This window comes from Gigantopelta aegis, chromosome 6, assembly GCF_016097555.1.
Source record: "Gigantopelta aegis isolate Gae_Host chromosome 6, Gae_host_genome, whole genome shotgun sequence".
Taxonomy (NCBI): domain Eukaryota; kingdom Metazoa; phylum Mollusca; class Gastropoda; order Neomphalida; family Peltospiridae; genus Gigantopelta; species Gigantopelta aegis.
In genome coordinates, this window is record NC_054704.1 from 60398784 (window position 1) to 60421420 (window position 22637).

The window sequence follows — 22637 nt, forward strand, 5'->3', positions numbered from 1 at the left end:
AGGGTATTTCACCATTCCAAAGTCACACTCATGTTTCTCTCTATTGTAATTTTATCCAAATGTGTTATAGGTTTGTAGATTAACTAAACTTAGTGTTAATTTTCACGGGTTGAAACTAGGGTATGTCGCTTTAACTGTGTGGAGTATTTCAGGTCTCTCATTTCAATAAAAATTGCACACCAAGTCAAATTTTAGAAAATTTGTTTCTAATTTTCATTATTATTCATACTTACCTAGTGCTAGCACAACAAATATGCTATTCAACCTGAGTCATACCTACACACTGCAGAATTCTCTCCCTTGCCGGATATGCGCAATGCTATCCTTGCACGGGCTACCTGTAACTTCATTCTCGGTTCAAAGTCCACCCACCGAGGGAAAGCCTCATAGGGGTGGGTGGGAGGTATAGTTTGTTGTGCTAGCACTAGGTAAGTATGAATAATAATGAAAATTAGAAACAAATTTTCTAATAGTCTTATTCAACTTACTGTGCTAGCACAACAAATATGCTATAACGGACGTGCAATGACACCGTTAGAGCACGTGAATTCAACATTAATGGGAGGAGGTAAGAAAATAGAGGACTTACCCGTACCCAAAAAGCTCCTTTGAAGTAATGACATGGAGATAGGACGAACCACGACATACGGTAACAAGGAGTCAAAAAACTTTTGGGAATAAAAAGGGGCTTCCCAAAAGAAAAACTCATCCCCATGAAAGGGAGGAAAAACATCTCCCCAGGGAGAGGAAATGGTAGACAACACTACAAAAAACCCCATCCCTCAGAAAAGGGTGGAGTGTTAAACATGTCCGAAGCGTGAATCGATGGCAGTTGGACGGAAAAAGAGGTCGACCCCTTTCCGTTGCCCTGCACACAGACACGACGTGTTGAGCCGCAATGACTGTCTGGATCCTACGTGTACCGTCAGGACCAACCGCCATATCCCGGAAATAGAAACGGTCAAAAGTGTGCCGTCCTTTCCAAACCCCTGCATTCATGACCTTTATAATATCTAAAGAGTCATGAAAATTCAGGGAAGCAGAAATGGCTCGGATCTCATGTGGTTTAACAGAGAAATTCCGTAACACATGATCACCCGCCATCTCATATGCTAGCTTGATGGTAGCTGCTATCCATCGAGACAAAGCATTTTTTGTGACATCACCCGGCCTAATGGTATAAGAAATAAACAATCTCTTTTTACCCTGCCGCCGGTTTTTCGTACGCTGCAAATAATACTTCAATGCTCTCACCGGGCAAAGAAGTCTATCCGAGTTATCAGATGACAGTGTACGAGATAAACTGTGAATGACAGTAGGTGGAAACTCTTCCCCTGGAGACTGGTTTTTAGCAACAAAGATAGGGTCGGTACGTAAAGTGACAGACCCGTCCGAATTGTAATCAACCAAATCATGCAAAAAAGCATGTATCTCACTGATCCGACGACAAGCTGCCAGTGAAACCCCAAAAACAGTCTTCCATGTCAAGGCACGAAGACTAGCAAACCTCAACGGCTCATAAGGCGCACCCTTAAGAGCATGCAACACCAGAAAGACATTCCATTTCGGAATAATGGAAGGTCGTTCAACCGTGGATTGTAATGATTTAAGTAAATCATGCAACACCAAGTTGGTAGAAAAGTCACGACATCCACACTGTTTAAGAGTAGTGAAAATCGCAGCTCTGTGACTTTTCACTGTCGTGACTTTAAGTTTCCTTTCTTGGACCAACGCCAGAAAGTACTCCGCTAAATCGTTGACAGTAGGCGATAAGGGATCGAAATCCCGTGCGTTCGCCCAACGAACCCACATACGCCAGTGACACTGATAAACCGACTCGGTAGAATTGCGCTTTGCTGAAGAGACGAGATGCGCAATTCTTGTCGAAAAACCTCTGCGTCGCAAGGAAGCCCTGATAACCTCCACGCGTGAAACCGGAAGACCTCCGGCTTCGGATGCCACACCGTCTGACTGAGTCGCTGGCTGAGTAGATCGGACAACACTGGTAATCGGAATGGGACTGCCACTAACAGTGACAGGAGCTGTGGAAACCAGGGCTGCGCCACCCACAGAGGAGCTATCAACGTCACGTGACAAGGTTCTTGGACCACTTTGGTCAACACCTTGCCGAGTAAGACAGGAGGAGGGAAGGCATAAAAATCCAGTCCCGTCCAATCCATACTTAACGCGTCGTACTCCAACGCCAATGTGTCCGGTACCGGGGACACGAACACCGGCAATTGGTTGTTCAACCGTGTGGCAAACATGTCCACCTGTGGACTGCCCCACACCCGAAGAACCGCTGCGACCACCCCTTTGTTCAACATCCACTCCGTCTGAACAGGGGTATGTCGACTGAGGGCATCTGCTAACACATTCACCGATGAAGGAATGTGTTTCGCCCACAGAGTGGTCCCTAGTTGGTCGCAGAATTCCAAAATCGCAAGAGCTTTGCGACCCAAAGTCTCCGATTTGGTTCCACCCCAACGATTGAGATATGCCACTACCGACGTATTGTCGCATCTCAACAGAATTCGACGGTGTCGAAGAACACACCGGAAATGAAGACAGGCACGATGCACTGCCTCCATCTCCAAACAGTTGATATGAAGCTTCCTCTCGGAGAGATTCCATACCCCTGAAATGTGTTGATCCAACAGATGCGCCCCGTACCCGTGCAGCGACGCATCCGTGAACAGGATCAGATCCGGAGCAGGGGGGTGCAACGGAACCGATAGGGACATGCACTTGTCCGACAGGCACTCCTGTATCGGATGAGTGAACCATGGGCCCAGAGGCACTATCGTGTCCCAATTGTGACCGTCCCACCGTGGGGACAAATGCCACTGGAGTGGTCGTTTGAATCGTCTGAACCGCACGATCAATGAGGCCAGAGATTCGAGGTGGCCCAACACCACGTGGAGAGATCGTACCGTAGTACTTTGCTCCCCCATCAAACGTCGCGCCGACGTTTGGAAATTGTGGACACGCGCATCGGTGGGACGAACCGACGCTACCACAAGATCGAAGACCACTCCGAGATATGTGAAAATCTGAGCCGGCGTTAACTCCGATTTCACCCAATTGGGAATAAAACCCAATTGGAGGATCGTGTCCAAAACCAACCCGACATTGGTCTGACACTCCTGTTGCGACGAAGCTGGGATCAACCAATCGTCCAGATAGGTATGCATTCGAACCCCTAACAAATGAACATGACCTACCACCGCTTTTACCACACGTGTAAAAGCATGGGGACTCGTCGCCAAACCGAACGGAAGCACACGAAACTCGTACGCTTTCCCGTCGAACAGGAAGCGCAGAAACTTCCAAAACGCCTTGTGCACCGGGACATGGAGGTATGCGTCTTTCAGATCGATCGACACAGCCCACTCCCCAATTTGAAGCAGGTTCCGGACCGAATGAACCGTTTCCATTTTCATGGAAGGAACATCGACGTAGACGTTCAGTGGCTTCAAATTTAGGATTGGTCTCCATTCCCCATTTTTCTTCCGGGCGAAGAAAAGATGAGAATAAAATCCCGGAGTGTCCAGACTGACTCTCTGGATGGCCCCTTTGTCGAGAAACTCGGCAATCATACTCTCCACTAAAACGCGCCGATCCGCGGACGGTAACGGCGGCATTCTCGGAGTGGAAGTAAGAGGGGGGCTCGAAGAAAAGGGTATTTTGTAACCGTGTCGAACGACCGACAGAACCCAGGGGTCGAGACCAGGCAGCTTGCACCAATTTCGAAGGAAATGGCGGAGCCTGCCCCCCACGGGTATGTTTGCTAACGGTACCTCCGAAAGCAACTGCCGATCGTTCACGTACCCTCACCCCAACCGCTTACCACCCGTAGGCGCAACGCCTTTGGTGGACTGAGAACGGAACGCAGTACGACGTTTGCGTCCTCGCTTAGCGGAAGACGGGTTGTTACCTGGTTGCCTCCTAGTGTCAGGAACCCTAGGGATCTGAGCCGACTGTAAAAAAGCAGCCTTTTTTACAGGAGGAGGCTTGAACCCCGAAAACGTGGACCGACGTTTACCAGAGGTTGAGGGTCGAGTGTTCGGGACTGGTCGCGACAAATCCTTGTCTAGGACAATATTAAAATCGGGACCGAAAAGTAAATTTTCCCGTACCGAACGTGTACGAAAAAACGTCTTCGCAACGTTTGACGCACTCAAACCCGCCAGGTAATGGTCACGCCGTAACAAAAGACTGTTCGCAAACAATCGGCCAGATAACTGAGCGATATGCTTAGAGGCTTTTGACGCAGCCTCCAAACAGCCTTTCGCCATCGCGGGAAGGCTCTCGACAGCCTTATCCAAGCCAAATAGGAACGTACCTAAATGGTTATTAACCTGGAACATCGACTTAGCCAGCCGTTCGAACGATTCCAGATCCGCGATTGGCAATGACACATGCGGCGATGGGGAACAAGCGGCTCGGACACTAGCGGGAACGACCGCCGGATGTTCGAGAAAATCCGCCCCCAACGTCTCATAGGAGTCGGCACGAAAAATGCGCGCTCCCGTTAGGATTTTCCCCGTAGGCAGTGCCGTTGGGTACTCATCAACACCCACTCCCAGGATACGATCACTGCCAGTGATCAACACATCAATGTCACAAAGTGAACTGTGCGCCTCCTGTGCAAGTGGTAAACCCGACTCCTCACGAGGAGTGACCAAATTCAAAGAACGGTTCCCGAAGGAGACACCCTTGAATGTAGGCTGGGCCTCAACCTGAGGTATAGCGTCCCCGCATACCTGTCGGACCTGGTCCCTGACAAAAGCCAGAACCGCCGGATAATCGCACTCCTCCTCTACTTCCGAACCGAAGTGAGAGAGAGCTGGGTCAGCGACAGAATCCGGTCCAACCGACGCTTCCTCTGAAGCCAGGTCACTGTCCACTGGATCCCGAAGATCGATATGGACTCCTCCCCCTAATCGAGACGCCCCTGGGGCAGCGTCTCCCGAGACGGAAACAATAGGAACCGAACGACAATCCCTAACTGCATCGTCAAACTGCTGTCGAGACGCAGTTTCTGCTGGTTTTGGCGGAAAACTGGGGGGGGGGGGGGGGAATGGGAGCCGCACCCGTCGGTCCCGTCTGCGAAAGCAATGATCCCAACTGAGGCGAAGCGTTCAAAAATTCCACAAAACTCCGAAACAACGTTTCCTGAAAGCCTAACGGTCGTTCCTGCGCCAAGTGCGGAACGGTCGGAGTTTGCGGCCACAGAGTACCCCCAACCGAGGGGTATCTGCGCGAACCTCGTCCTCTATCGAGTAAAGTCGAAGAGGTAGGGACCAAAGACGGTGCAAACTGTGAGGAGATGTCCGTTGCTACCGAAGTCACCGGACCCTTGGGGTAAACATATGCAAACGGAGGACCCAAACGGGATGAGTCCTCCACCCAACGGTAAACATCGGTCGGGATGCCATCAGAGACGGATCCCGGCATCGGAACAACTGGCTCAGTTCGAAGCAAACTGGCAGAACTCTCCTCGGGCCTTGAGAATGCTGAGGTGCCGAAGCGACTGTCAGCAATCGAAGGCAAAGTCGGGGCCACCTGCTCTGCGGACGAAGCAGTGGACCTATGCACAACGGAGTGCATGTGCTCGGTAACCGATGAAGTCGTCAAAACCGGTGCCGCGACGACTCCACCCTGCCCCCCTTCTGTTTGTAAAGGTAACCGTAACGACGATGGCGACGCCCGCGACGAAGCCACACAAACAGAAGAAGGCGCCGTCACTAACGAAGACGGCTCACGTACCACGGTCACAATAGGAGCCCGGGGGGGGGCGCTCCCGAAGTATCTGTAACTGTACTCGTAACACGGACCGAAGAAGAAACACCCTTGTGTTTCCCCCCTTTCCGGACACTTTTAGAAGTGTCTACAGACTTATGGGACCTACCCACTAAGTCCGACTTGCCGACTACTGCCGAAGCAGACGACAAGATTTTGCTGGTACCCGAAACCTGAGTCTGCGAACCGAACCGAACCCACTGGTCAGGAGACCACGTGGCGCAGATCTCACACTGACGGTCTTGAGAACAAGACCGACAGTCCGGACACAACACGTGTGTGTCTTTACGTCGTAAAAGAAATGGACAACCATCTCGCGCACAAACTTTCCGTGCGCTAGCTGTCAACGAACTCGCGTCGGACATGGTAAATTCAACACAGAATTCCCAACTACCAACCGTATGTCAAGTTCAACCAAAAAAACAAACACAAAATTACAAGTAAAGAAAACTTTTTGCCAAAGCTTAACAGGTGTTAACAGGTGGACTGCAGAATTGAGAATGAAGTTACAGGTAGCCCGTGCAAGGATAGCATTGCGCATATCCGGCAAGGGAGAGAATTCTGCAGTGTGTAGGTATGACTCAGGTTGAATAGCATATTTGTTGTGCTAGCACAGTAAGTTGAATAAGACTATGGATACTTTCTGTCGTTATAGATTTCCATTTTAACTTTCACTGAAATCATCCCTTTGTTGTAAAAATGTATTTAACATGTTTTATATTATAATGACAGTGCTTTACAGACAATTCAATTATCTATTTTATAAAACTTGGTCATCAGGTTCAAAAGTTATTGCAATTTATGAAATGTATAAAGTCCATTGGCGAATCCAGTAGAGGGTAACAGGGGTCCCGTGACCCACCCTTGTCCTTTAATGTTCTCTTTTAAAATGACTTTTTTTAAAATTCATCATCCACAAAACAAAGATCATTGGCAGATTCTGGGGTGAGGGGCAGTGGTCAAATTTCCGTACCCTTCCTCCACGTCCTTTGATGTGCCCTTTTCAAAAATTATTATTCATAATCTACTAAACGATGATGTATCATTTTTCATATCAAACACTTTGCTTTATGTCGTAAGCAGTATTTTCACGTTTGCTGATTTTCGGCAATTGCCAACAACAGTTACTCATTCGGAAACAGTTTTTCCAGCTTTGAAATTAAAAAAACATTTCACACCAGTGCTGAACTTTGCTTAACTCGTTGGGTTGAAAGGCATGACACATTTGAAGTAATGACAGAACTATACTCGTCTATTATTATTTGCTTAGACGAGATGAGAACTGGAATCTTGTCACCATCAATGATGCTGGTTGTTATTTTCTTACAATGACACAATTTGAATTCATCACAACACTCATTGTGACAATGGCATGCATACGAATATTGACCGTCGGTCTTCAAGGCATATCAGTTGACATTGTGAAAGGCTACCAACATATTATTTCCATTCAGAACACTTCAAAGTGTGTGTGATGATGTCAACAAATTCAACATTGGTACAACCAAGCTGTTAAATTGGCTAATAGCATTTCTGTTGGTCCATTGGTTCCGAGAAGCTGTTACGTATTTAACGTCGCCCCAATGCGTCTGCCCTGGACCCAGAGGAATATTACAGAAGAAATCTCAGCACAGCACAGCACAGCAAGGCACAGCTCAGTGCACAGCACAGCTGGATCACATCATACAACAGTTATCTAAACTTTTCAGACAGTCATGTTACTGCAGTTAAGTCTCTTCACTTAATACCATTTGTCAGGAGGTCAGGATTAGTGGAATTGACCAAGCCTTTAATTGAATACCACAGAGAAGAATTACCCAACCCCTCTCATGCACCAGTTATTGATGTTGAACTAGATATATGGGAAAGACACTCAGTCCATGAGTCAGGATCCAAATTTTGACCAATTGTTATCAGCTGGGGGATGAATGCTCATAATGATTTTTGTCAATGTCTACATCCCTAGGGTTAGAAAATGTATGATAGCATTGCAGGACTCACAGCTTTCTCTGTGCATCTACCCGTTTTTTTACCCTACCTCCAATTCCATAACAGTTCTATTTTTACAGAATATCTAAAGGGCGACTATATTAAAAGCATTGTAAAATATTTGTCAGAGCATTTAGAAATAAAAAACTTGGAGAATGGGCTGGAGAATTTAGATATGTTACCAATATTGAAATCCTTTGAGGATTAGGGTCTCAGATAACACTTTTGTAATGTTACAAAATACAATTCACCGAGTTATTTTTTAGTAGCAATTTGACATAAAGTTTAGGCTCAGCACCTCAGATATTCTTTTTGAAGGATCTTATTGTGACATCTAATTAATATTTACATCCTATATATAAAGTTTTCTTTGAAGTGTTTCTGTGTAACGACCCTTTTGATAACCCTACCCCCTTTCCCCAAAAGCAGTATTTCGACTGAAAACGTGGGTTTTTTTGCATACAACTATGATGGAGGATTGATTAAATGGACACTTGCTCTCGTGTATATTCACAAAGACGTTACTATCAACATGAACTCAGTGATTGACAGTTTTGCAATGAAATTTCCAACACGCATGCAACTTGTCAACTTCTTCACCCCTCCCTACAGCGTGATTGATAATAGTACACGTTATTTCTTGGCTGATGCTTGATTTCAACTTTCCATTAAACCATATTAGGGCAGTGACCCCAGTATTCGACCAGTACCCAGATATTCGACCAGTGTATTTAATTAACTACCATGCTCATTTAAAGTGAATAGTATATAGATTTTCCCAAAGTATTTAGAACATACGCGACAAGGTGAACATCCTTTCTTCCGGAAACGCAATATCAGACGATAACCATGTGAATGAACTAAGTATATATTCATCAGCTATAATGATAATATGAACATCTGCCATTTTTATTGCATGCTATTACACCAAGCAACATTACATGAACATTTGCAATACTTTTAATGTATTTGAAATCTTTGAAAATGTCTTTTATGCTTTTACTAGTATTTATTGTCAAACAGAGCTGGCAATGCAATGTGACCTCAGTCATTATAATTTCGATCACGTAACCACGTGATCAAATCATGACATATGATAGAGGGTTGCCCCAGTATTCAACCAATAGAAAAGCTTGAAGATACATTCCCAAAATAAACTCCCAAGAACCACAAATTTACTATTTTTATGTCTTTTGGTGTTGTTTGTCAGGACTTACACAATTATATTTTCTTTAATTTTCAGTCTAATATCATTATCTGTAAACTGAGATAGGACCAAAGAGATTGTTTATCAGAAAGTATGTGTGCGTGTGTGAATGTGTATACAAGCATGTGCGTGCGTGCGTAAATGCATGAATATGTGTTACAGTTGTTAAAATCAACAGTTTTTGGATTTACTTGTTTGATATATGCTACTTCAAAGTTTAGTTTTATTAGTTAACTAGAAAGTGCTCGAATACTGGGTCATCTGGTTGAATAGTGCATACTGTCCATTGCGGCACTCAAACCTACTCTAGTTGGTGTATACTGCATGAACAAAACTTAAGTCTATTTCATGAATAGCATTGCCAGTATTTACAAAGAAAAACAAATATTAGCAAATGCCAATAAAACGAACATGTTATAATCCTTTCTTTCTTAAGTGGTCGAATACTGGGGTCATTGCCCTATATATAAATTAACAATTTTCCAAAACGGAACAACTAGCAAAACACTAAATTGCCTCGCAAATGTGCCTTTGAACATCTATATTTATAAACAGCAGGCCCCCAGACCCTACAGATGTAGTTCCTTTCAGGAGCTGAGGTCGTTTATCTTCGGAAAATTTAATGGTGCCTTTTTTTCTCTTTTTTTCAAAGACAGTCTATACCTCAGTGTCATGCTATATGGACATTAAGTCTTTAAAAATTAAGTGAAAATAAATCATGTTGCACTGAAACAAATAATTAGTATTTATGATTTAGGAATAAAAAGTGCAATAGTTTTTAATGTTATAACAAAATTAAGCAACTTATACATGTAGGTTTGTCACGAAAAATCTGCAGTGTCCGTAACTGTCTAATAATTTTTGACTTGATCAAAAGAATTCTACATCCAATTGAGGTTTACAAGTCGGATATACAGAGAAACTGCAAAGCAACAGAAATGTGAAGAATCTGAAGGATTTAAAAATAATACACACTGAACATGGATTTGTAGTGTTTAACTGTAGTGTCCATAACCTTTCAAACGGCATCATTATAAATTTAGATACTTTATTGAAAAATACCAAATATGTCCTTAAATTTTATTGTATTTTATTGTAATAAATAATATAGGTAAATTGGTCATTGTTATTTCATACAGCAATCACCCCTAAAAATAATAAAATTATGACTAGCAGAACATTCCTCATGCTGAAAATATTTCTGAATTGTGTCGAGTGTTTACACTTACAATTCCACAACGGTTCAAAATGTTTGGTCATATTTCCGCTATCGATAGAATGGACATAACCATCAGACCAGTGGTACAAGTTTATCAGATTTTACCTTGTTTCCAGCTTTAGATGAACTAAAATAAATATGTCAATGTTTTGGTCCATAAAAAAAAAAAAGAGGAAAAAAATAGATTTTTAAACCTAAATCATGTAGTTTATTTAATGTTCATTAGTTATCAATAAAATTTCAACTTTCGAATATTATTTTTTTAGCTTTTGTAGACAAATTATTTCTTTTTTCATTTTAGTGCAATCTTTAGTTATTACTTTACAAAATACAACCACACTTGTCACAGTGGCAGTATTTAATTTGATCTTATAACATGTTGTTAGGGATCACATAACCTGAAAAGGGGTTACCGTATACGCAAATATGTTTGCGAATAAAATATACCGCGAAAATCGCGAACACGTTGATAGCACCGCGAATTTAATTACGTGCGAACTTATTTCTGATTTGGTATAATATTATTTACCTTATAATATATAGTCTTATCTCTACACGCCCAACTCCTATCAGAATCAAGCAGTCAGAGGTCTGCAAGGTTACGTGATTCTGTAAACCTGCCTGGTCACGCGGATTTGATCGAAGTGACACACAGTTGCGCGTAAGTCTGTTGTTACGTAACCTCTTTGTTTGTTTTCTTTGTAACCTTCAATGGAAGTTTTTGGGTACCACCAATAATTAAAAGTTATTTCTTCTGATATTTGCGTTTTTCAATTCTCTGTATCGCATATGCGTGTTCCACCAATAACATGTCATACATACAACATTGACGTCTTGCTGACAGCATGTGCGTGAAATCGTCATTGAAGTGTTTGGCAAATGAAATATGGGTAATTTTGATTTTATTATCGGGGGACACAATCGCGAAAATAATTCCTCACGAAAATGTAAAATGAAAGCCTGATCGCGAATTATTTTAGCCGCGAAAATATGTGCGTATACGGTATGCCAAAAGCTTTTGCAGAACCTATTTTGGTTTGCATAACCTGGGGTTTTTTCTTTATAATTAAAAAAAAATTGATTAATTTTGAGAAAAAAGAGTGGCAATGGTAAATAAAAAGTATATGTATACAAATGTTTAAGAGATTTAAAAATAATAATAATTATTAGGACTATAGTAATAAATTACCAAAATATAGTGTATGTCAGGCTTGACCTATTATATAAAACACATTATAATGTGTGCATAACTACGTGTGAATAAGTAAGAATTCACTGCAAGGCAATCTCTTACCATTAATTTTATAATATTAGTTTTATGTGTATATAATATGTCATGACATTCAGTCCTGAGTGGGAGACTCGGTGCCATCTTCCTCATCTGAGGAACAGTGGATACTGATACTGTCACCGTCATATCATCATATTATCATTGACACTGTCATCTTTGTCACTGTCACTATCCAATTCGAAATTAGTTAATAATAGGGTCACTGTGACTCTGGCTTACCCTGGTTGCTGATCCAGCTCGAGACCTTAATGACCATCAAAATATCACCATTTTTAATTGGTTAAATTCAGCTATAACGCCTTCTAACAACCAAAGGGAATGCACCTATTTCACAAGATGACTGGTTACGTTACACGCTACAAAAAAGCACTGCGTCTGCAACAAGTCTAATGTTTGTACTTGCGATAAAGACACGTTGGTACGTTGCTGGGACTAATCATTCAGTAAATTTTACACGAACGGTAAATTGGTTATGCTAAATAAAATGGCATAACCGATGCACAAACGAAACGGTCGTTCGTGCAATTTGTGCAGGCCTGAAATTCCAATGCAAAATTGCTATTGAATTTGTTTTGTTTGAACATTACTAATGCACCTGAATGTTTTTGAAGAATATCTTGTCGTTAAAAAATTATACTGTTTACGAAATATGCATTTCAAGTGAAATTACGGTAAGATATGTTATATTTATTGCATATTAAGCCAAAACAAGGGTGCTAAAATTGACTGTCGTCGACATTAGTAGTTCACCAAGGTAAACATCTATGTTCCATTTTTTAACATCTATTGGACCTCCAGAAATAAACATGACAATAATAAATATTGTGCCGGAAACGTTTATTTTGATGAACTACATGGGACGGACTATAGTAACAAATATGAAATACAACTATAATACAGATCACTATTCAGTGCACCAAATATTCAAGTATATCTTACACCCCTATCACAAACATTTAAAAACCAACTTTAAAAAAAATAAATAATAATAATTAAACTGAACTGCCATCTGTCAGTTACTCAGTATCTGAAGAAAATTAGCAACTCTCCAGTACCCACATTAGGGAGGCCAGACTACGAGTAAAACGCGATACAGATAAAAGAGGTGTGACAGGGGTGTGGGAAAAGGCTCCACCACACACCCCACCACCCCCATACCCCGCTACTCCAGTGAGATGTTACACTGTCATAACAGTAATGTAATACTAATAGTAATACTAGTTACCGACGATGAATCCGTTCGGTAACAGGCAATTACACAGTACAAAACATCGAATAGGGTCAAATTTTAAAACTATAAAGGTGCACGCATTATTGTATACACTATTACTTACGACCAGTTGGTGGAAGGGTGTCGTTAAGTTCTTAGTACCACGTTATTTACAGCCAAAATGTTACTTTACTAACATGTCAGAACAAGTCAGACTTAACACTTTTATGTTTACCGCTATTCGATTGGCCAATCACATTACGAAAAGGAAGTTGATTGGTCGATAATCAACAACAACTTGCTATTCTCGCGAGAGTTAACGTGATTTGTTCCATTTGGCCATATACCATTAGGTTGGACTATACCAATTCAAATCCCATAGGCGACCATGTTAACGTTTGTGTTTAAAAACACTATATGCAATATATCAACCAAACTGTGACCCATAAATATCAGTACTACAACCTCTACCTCAAAGTATTAACTGCAGAAAATGGTACCTTTCATGGCTCATTTTCGGTATAACCAGATGTTTCTGCAACACCCCTAGTTTCGCACAAAATGTTAGTACTTTTTTTTTACAGGTACCCCATACATGTTCCAAGCACAAGGCTACTTGACACGGTGTTACTACATCAAATAAAATTGCATACATTTTTAGCCCAGATGAAACTAATTTTTTTTACAACCAACACACTCACATTTATAACCAATCACAGGACTTGTGGTGTTAACTTTTCTATCAAAAGTCGGTGCACCTCGAACTTCGACCCAGCCGGAAATTAATTGGTATAGTGCAATCTATACGCTATGGACTTTTTGTATGTACCTTTGGCTTTGCCTGCCTGAGGGAAATATACCCTGGAAAGAACAACCCATGTTGTTCAGCACTTTCTCCCAGGATATTGGTTTACTATACTAAATAAAATCCCATAGGCGACCATGTTAACGTTTGTGTTTAAAAAAAAAATTATTACAAGAAATATCTCATGTCATGTCATGTCATGTCATTTCATAACAATCACTCAATATCGAGCTAGTGTAATATTGGTGTGACATAGATCACTTAAAAATAACGTGTAGTATGATTCGACACCTGCTGACTTCTGCGTTGCGGCTTGTTTGCACTTGGTTTATAATAAATAAAATACTGTGTTGGTATCTGACTCGCTTTCGCTCGTCGGATACCAAACCTATTCACTCATTTCATAAAATGGTATGACAGGCAAGCTCGTTTAGTAGTCTATTATCAGATAAAGTCCCATTTTGATGTTACCAGGCTGTAGGAGCTAATTTTTACAATACTCAGAAGATTCTCATGATTTATAACTAAATAGTGACTTACAATATTAATTCATTATTCTACACAAGATATTGTTTTTCGCTGATTATGAACTGTTTTATGTTAAAGGGACATTCCTGAGTTTGATCCATTGTAAGATGTTTCCGACTAATAAAATATTTCTACGATTAAACTTACATATTAAGTATATTTTCTTGTTTAGAATATCAGTGTCTGTATATTCAATGTGTTTCTGGTCGTCTTAATATTTGTAAGAAGCCCAAACTGGATTTTGTTTTCAAATAATTTCGTACGTACGAAAAAACACAATATTTTAGGAAATACGATGAAATTTAACCTAGTACAAATATTAGAACGATCAGAAACACGTTTAATATACAGCCACTAAAATTGTATGCAGAAAAATATTTTTGATGTGTAATTATAATCGTTAAAAAGTCTCTGTTAGTCGATAACATCTTAAAAAGTGCAGCAAACTCAGGAATGTCCCCTGATAGCAAAATTAGCATGTCGCCAGTATAGGGGAAAACGATATATTATTGTCGGGGCTATCATCGATATGGCTAAATAATTAACAAATAAATATTATTAAAAGTTATTATTTTCACATTACAGCATATAAACATCAGTTTCATTTACTAAAAATATTTTGGAGACAAATGTTACTCTGTTGCCAAGTTTCATATTGATCAGTGCCATAACGCGACGTTAACAGAAACAGCATTAATATAACCAATGTTGATTTAACTAAAGATATTGTCGGATCATTTTAAAGTTGCCATAACCACTATTTTACGAGCACCACAGGCAAAATCACTTGTGTGATTATAAAGTTTTGGTCTATTTGTTACTAAATGTGGAATTGATATGTTTATTCAACGTCAGTACCTTAAGTAACCATATAACTATGTAAAAAGGAATGGTGTTTTGGTTATAGCACCATGAAACATTGCATAGAGCTATACATGTTGTTAAGTAAATAGTGTCCTTTCTGTAAAATGGAGTCAATACCGTAACGTTAGTACCGTAACATAGTGTTTCGTTACGGTACTGACACAGTGTTTCGATACTGACGCATTATTACACAATGACTGACATAGTGGGTGCCATAAAGTGCAAAACTGATATTAATATTTGTAATTTTAGTATACTAAATTAGACCGAAATAAGTAAAAACTACCAAATAAAGTATTCGTACCGTTTCAGATATTAAATCGAACTTAAATACAGTAGGCCTATGTTTTTGAAATGGCAGGAAACTGTACAATAAGTTTATAGCTACTTAACTATACCAGATTTTCTGGTCCGGACCCTGTCCTAGACGAGGATGTTGGAAATCTTAAGGAAACACCAATGTTGAGTTGTTTTGCCAGGTTTTTGATTAGTCTATAACATTGACGTTTTCCGTACGTGTCTTGCCATTATATCGTTTCGGTCCAAGTAGCCTACTAGTGCATCAATTCATGGTTTAAATTCATGGTTTTGAAATTAATTTGCCTGTGAGGGCCAATAAAGTCCATGGTAATGTTAGGAGTACTCGCCCAATTCCTGTTCTGGACTATTAATAGGAAGATATTTTTTTACATGTCGTACTGACATTGTTTAACCATAATGGCAAAGCAAATTCACGTAATATTTCAGTAACGGAAATGCTGAACTTCGGATAAAATAGTTAACATCTAGATAAACTGAATAGCAAATACTCAAGCTTGACTGTTTTGTTTCTTTGAATATTATGTTTGGATGTTTTTTAAAGCATTGAGATCAACTAGATCAACTTTCTTGTGACAACCAAAATATGCTTACGCATTTGAGATAAAGAGAAAGTGAGGCGGTTTTACAAAAATACATGAACTTCGTTATTTCGTATATTTAATTACATTTTGTGTGGAGTACAGTCCTATTATAAGGTTGTTAGAGATAAGGTTGTTAACTACATGAAGGCCAATGAAAATCTTTTCCTGCAAATTCAGTCACAGTACTTCCATCAACACTTGACGAATATGCAACAAGAGGGAGCATGGGAACAGAGTTGGAAATTTTCGCTTTCGCAACCATTACAAACACCAGTGTACGTATACTGTATTCATGGAGAGGTAGATGGGGAACCAGTCTACACATGATTACCATATAAACCCTTACTAAATTTCTGTCCCGGATTGGGCCCCTGGCCTCCAGAGACCGAACCCGGGGTGGACATGCTCGAAGCCTTAGTGGTATAGGAGCATGGGAAAGTCTTCACACACACACTAAATACAGGTGAAACACCATCCCAGTGCGCTGTTTACATTCAGAGCCTGAATGATCACTTCGAACCAGTTCTTAATGTCGAAGAAGCACTGTTTTCTAGACCACCATATAAACACGTCAGAGCTTGAATGATCACTTCGAACCAGTTCTTCATGTCGAAGAAGCATTGTTTTCTAGACCGCCATACAAACACGTCAGAGATTTTATGTTATCAGAATACTGGCAGTACATATCAGATCAGACCTTATAATCTGCGTTGGTGAATAGCCAAATTGACAGTGATATTTTAAAAAAGCAAGAAGGAACGGAAATGGTGTATGTTCAGACGTTTAGAGATATTCTATACACAATTTCATGTTTGGAGCATGTCTGTGACTGGGAGGATCTTGAACAAAAGTTGAAGTAAACTGATTAAAACTACCCGCCTGCTTACATTTTGTTTCTATTAAAGCCTAAACAGGAGCAACATTATTAAGACACAAATACCTTTTTACTTTAGCTGATTTTCTCAAAATAGTACCGAGAAAACGATTTGTTGATCTTTTTGTGTTTTTAGTTGATATTTTATTTCACCACAGCAACCAAACAATACAACGGTAATATATAATTACTAACATCATAACTATATGTTTAAAGTGTGTTCATTTTGGACGGCATGTAATTTGCCAATAACAAATAAATAGATCTGTTTTAAAAGATGCAAACTTTGTTTTCTTTTCACATCTCTGAATCCCCACAACCCCACACACACTTATACACCTACACACAACTCCATCCCCCACACCAATGCATGCATACATACAGACATGCATACATATATTCATACATAGATACTTTTTTTTGAAAAGTATGATTGGGGGGGGGGGGGGTATAACATTTAATGGAGCAGGAGGGTCTAATTACATAAACAATATACAATGATGGAAAGATGAGACTTGCAACCCTACACACACACACACACACACATACACACACACTCAACCCGCGGGCCTGCATGCATACACACATGAATACATACATACATACATTTTTGAGAAGTACGATTCGATTTTTGTGTTTTTTTTGATAAAAGTTAATGGAGCACGAGGGTCTAATTGCATAAACAATATACAGTGATGGAAAGATAAGACTTGTAGAAAGAAATTGGTAATCATACTTGTAAAAACTATTTTCTAATTCGCATGTTGGACTTCCGTATTGGAAAAATATGGGGTGTGTGAGCAGACTGGTACACTTTGGGGAATCGCACATAACCACCTGCCTATAATGGACAGATCAGACATGTTCTATAGTTTCATACTATATATGCATCTATTTGTCTATTTTGAACGGCTTAAGGGGTACTTTGCTCATAGAGTACACTTTTAAGGTTTTTCGGCTGGCTGTTTTAGAGAGAATTGACTGCAAATTAAAAACAAAAACTAAAGTAGAAACTTGCTAAAATACCAATGTGAAGATTTTCTATAATTTGAACAGGAGTCATTATTCTAGGTGTGTGTGGGGGGGGGGGGGGGGGGGGTCATTTTATAACGTGTACTACGGGTTTTTCAGCAGGGGGTCATTTTTTTACTGTAGAAAACTGACTTTTTTGCCGTAGAAATGTAACCGGGGTCAGTTTTCTACGAGATTCAAACCGGCTCGTCCGCCCAGGACAGGGAAAGGGTTGGGGTGGGTGAAAGAGAGGACCGCCCGAGCTAGCAAGTACAAGAGAGCAGCAGCAGCCCGATGGGGGTCGGTAGTGGGCAGGGGCATTTGTGGTGCTATTGATTTTTTAATATCCCGTAGCATTAAATCAAAACGTAAAAGATGAAGTAATTTTGAGGCGTTTTGGAACGGTTCATCAAAAGATAAAAGGAGCTAATGATTAGTTTTTATTTAGTTTACCGAAATAGTAGCACACCTCATTAGCAGTACAGACGGTAAAACAAATCAGCGGCCAAATCGTTTATAGGCACATAAACATAGGAAGTTTACGAAGTTCTACATATCCATCCTCTAGTGCATGCTCTATGGAAATGAAAAGAACCTAGGGTGGCTCAGGGCTCTATCTGAAAGCTCAATATTAAGATTAGACCCACAGTTCTGAAACTAAACATAAAATGTTTATCATATGATAAACAAGTGTTCAGTGGTGCACATTCAACCTAGAAATAACAAACACAGGGAGGCTCGGGGGGCAACTTCCCACGTAACGCCTCATCCATATATAAGGTACACAGTGTAAAATCAATATACCCACAATTCTGAAACTCAACACAGAATGTTTATCATATGATAGATAGGTGTTCAGCAGTGCACACCCAACCCATAAATAATAAAGGCAGGGTAGCTCAGGGAAAACTTCCAATGTAACGCCCCGTTAAACAATATGGTACACATTATAACTACACAACTCTTGTTTGCAGGCACACAATTCTGAAACTAAACAAAGAAAGTTTATGAAATTCTACAAATCCATCATCTGATGCATGTTGTATGGAAATGTGAAGAGCCTAGGGTAGCTCAAAGCTTTATATCGAAATTCGGATTTCAGCTCAATATTCAGATTGGACCTAAAATTCTGAAACTAAACATAGAATGTTTATCATATGATAGTGATGTTTTCAGTAATGCACATTCAATCCATAAATAACAAACAAGTGGTGGCTATGGGGCAACTTCCAATGTAACGTCCCATCAAAGTATATGGTACACAGTATAACCCTTTGTAAGGTATGTTTATTTCGATAAGGGTGTCTAGCGTACAAATTAATAACGAATATTTAATAATCATTTGTAGGAGATAGATCATAGGTTACATGTCAATTCACTTTCTAAAATTACATTTTGTACTAAAAAAATAATAACACTTTATTTATTTTTAAAATATTAAAACCTTCCTCAAACGTTTTTCTAATTATGATGGGTTTTTTTCTTTTTCAATAAGTATCAGAGGTACTATTGACGATAAGCAATCTTTCGTAGATCAAAAGACAATGTTATGCACTTTAAATAGCATTACATTACATTTTCAGTGTCCTGTTCTCTTTTTTCCTGTTTCTCTTCTATATTATCTTTGTTTTCTATTTGTCCATCTTTCTTCTTTTCAATTTTCCTTATTTTCTTTCCCTTTATCCTATTCTCTGACATTTTTTATTTTCTCTTAATCTTCTGTTTACTTTTTCTTTCTCCTATTTTCAATCTCCTATGTTCTATTCCTTGTTTATTGAAAACAAAGACAAACAGAAGGAAGAAAACATAGGACAGTGAAAATAGGAAAAAGAAAGAGTACATAGAAGAATCAAGACTAAGAGAAAATAAAAGTGACAGAGAATAGAATGAAGGGGAAGAAAATTAGGAAAACTGAAAAGAAGAAAGATGGACAAATACAAAACAAAGATAATATAGAAGAAAAAGATAGAAAACAGGAGATAGACAAACTAAATAGGAATAAGTTAATAGAGAGACAGACAAAATAGACGGAGACAAAAGGAAATAAGATAGAAAAACTGCAAAGAAGAGAGAAAATACAAGACAGGCAGAGAAAAGAAAACAAAAACAAAGAAAATTTAAGATAAAGAAAGTCAAAAGAATAAATAGAAAGATAGGAATATAAATAATGATAAACATTCTATGTTTTTAGTTTCAGAATTGTGGGTCTAATATGAATATTGAGCTGATCTCCGAAGTTCGACATTTAACGGGGCGTCACGTTCAGACAGTCCTGAGCCACCCTAGACACTTAAAGGTCTACGTTTATCAAAAACGTAATTCACTATTGTTTGGTATCTACGTATACCTTTTACAATATATATGAAGTATCAATAAAAAAAATTTTTTAAATGTACCCGTTTTTAATATGTTCGCAATAAAAAGTCGCGTTTTTCCCCATCGCTTGCCAAAACGCCTGTCGACTCCAACAGCTAAGTCACGTGACCCCGTGACTCTTAACAAGATATACAAAAATCACTAAATGTTTTTCATTCTTATTGCACGAAAAGGAAACTAACAGTAAATTGTAAGACGACAAAAGTTTTAATTTGTAATGGCAATAAGAAAGATTGTAAGAAAGTATTTTATTTTGGAAGTACGAAGCTTGATAATGTAGAAAGTTACAAATATCTTGGTATTATATTCCACAAATCAAACAGATTTACTAAGGCAAGAAACATGTTATATACACAGGCACAAAAGGCTATGTACTTCGTTCTAAGACAAGGCAGATATTATAATATTTCCATACAGTGTCAGCTAAAATTATTTGACTGCATGATTTTACTAGTCCTTTTATATGGTAGCGAAATTTGGTGTTTTGAAACTCTGTCATTAATGGAAAAATTATGTAACCAGTTTTTAAAACTGTTATTACCTGTAAGGAAATCAACACCATTGTACATGCTATATGGAGGTTATCCAGGTTATATCACTGTAAAATTAAGAATGATTTCTTTCTGGTATCGATTAATCACTGGAAAACAGTCCAAGTTATCATTACTAGTTTATAAATTATTACTAAATGATGTGAACAGTGTTTTTAATCACAAATGGATTATGTTTGTAAAATCAATTTTAGATGATGTTGGTTGTACATATATATGGTCCTCACAGTGCAATGGTATTGAAAATATCTATTTCCACAAGGCTTACTGGTCAATATTTACAATCATGATACACTCACGTTAACAACTCATCCAAAGCTTCAAATTATAAATTATTAAAAAATACTGTTGCATTTGAGACATATCTCACACTTCTAGAGAAAAAACACTGGTGTCCATTATTACGATTCAGATTTTCAAATCATAATCTTCTTATTGAAACTGGCAGATGGAAAAATGTATCACTATACAGCCACTCCAAATTCATCATATCATACACTTACATTTGTATCGTAGATGTTAAAGAATGTTGCACAATTCAGAAAAACCTAAATGTTGAATGTTGTTCTGTCAGAGCAATATTCAATGAATGTTGAACGTTGAATATCGAACCAACTTCAGCTTCCCACATAAGTTAAGCATTTTTGAGCAGCTCCCATTTTATTGGGGACAAAAGTGCAGTGTAAATTAAAAAATATATATATATTTATAAATTACCATCAAACTGCATAGGTTAACTCTTCTTTTGTGTGTGTGTGTGTGTGTGTGTGTGTGTGTGTGTGTGTGTGTGTGATACAAGTTTTAAGGCAATTGATGGAACATCCAAGGCTATTTGAATGACACAACCGTAAATACATGATCAGGGCCGTATCTCTGCGCAAAACAGGGTGGAATAGGCATTTGGCAAAACAGTGGATGTTTCCATGGATCCCTATCTAGGAGAACAGCCACTCCCGAGGAAATCATTTGCTGGGAATTTCACTCCTCTTGTATCACCACAAAGTTTATTCCATCCATCTTGCATCGCTACAAAGAGGACTGCCACTCCCAGACTAGTTTACTAAAGCACGCCCAGTTCTACATTTAGTCTGTTTCTACTGCATTATCTTTTACCTTGTATTGAAAATGAGATTTAATATGTTTAATTTAATGGTACTTTGTAAAGAAACATGTTTATATGGATTTCTTTTTCATTTTATTTTTTTATAATTGAGTTGGTATGGGTTTAAAATTAACAACATGTTTTTATATAAATTTTTACTTTATTCATTATGAAGTTAAATGTCAATTCATCGATTTTCTCTAACGCAAACGGTTATTATTCAACAAAAAAACACTATAGTTTTAATTTTACCTGTGCAGTTAAAATTCCAATGTGATAATTGGAGGGCTAAGCTTAGTTGAATTTGAGAAGGGGCCAGTAAGATTTTTCTTCAACTGGCCCTGCTGGCGACCTTGCTTTTCGTGTTAATTTTCAACCTTGTGATATAAATATATTTATCATATAATATCATACATTTTCAGTGCAATCAAAGTATGTGATATTTTTAAGATCACATACTTTAAGAATTTGATAACTTTGCAAATTAGATGTAAATTAATCGAGGTCACGACACTAGGTAGCCCGAGTACTCTGACTGTAAGAGAGCTAGACGGACATTTGGACATAAACACACTCTCATTACAGTCAGAGACCAACCTATGTCTTTTTTTGGCAATTCCTGACTACCAAACGGTAGGCAACGAGTCCCGCTCTAATACCACAACAATCCTATGTTTGACGTCAAATACCTTTACATCAATCATTTTCGAGTTAAGTGATACAAAAAAATCCACATATTAATCACTAATACACTTACTACAGAAAGAAACCTGACAGCACCCACATTCAGCTACGCTTCGTGACACTCCGTCACAACAATTGCAAAGCTCGGCGATCTATTTCGAGACGTAGACCACGTGATCGCGCACTGGGCGATTCCGCCTTGTGCAGCAGTTACAGGGG

At 39.2% G+C, this 22637-nt stretch overlaps 1 protein-coding gene across 2 annotated transcripts in view; it reads right to left on the reverse strand.

The window, feature by feature from the left end:
* The window catches only part of LOC121374240 (cell division cycle protein 20 homolog), a 58378-nt gene extending 45406 nt beyond the window's left edge, over positions 1 to 12972 (reverse strand). The window contains exon 1 of one of the 2 annotated variants that reach the window (XM_041501254.1): positions 12846 to 12972. The gene's annotated coding sequence lies outside the window, so the exon portion shown is untranslated. Of the gene's footprint in view, positions 1 to 11730; positions 11851 to 12845 lie in introns of those variants that run through there. The other variant, XM_041501253.1, reaches the window with a different exon arrangement.
* Positions 12973 to 22637: the final 9665 nt, after the last annotated feature.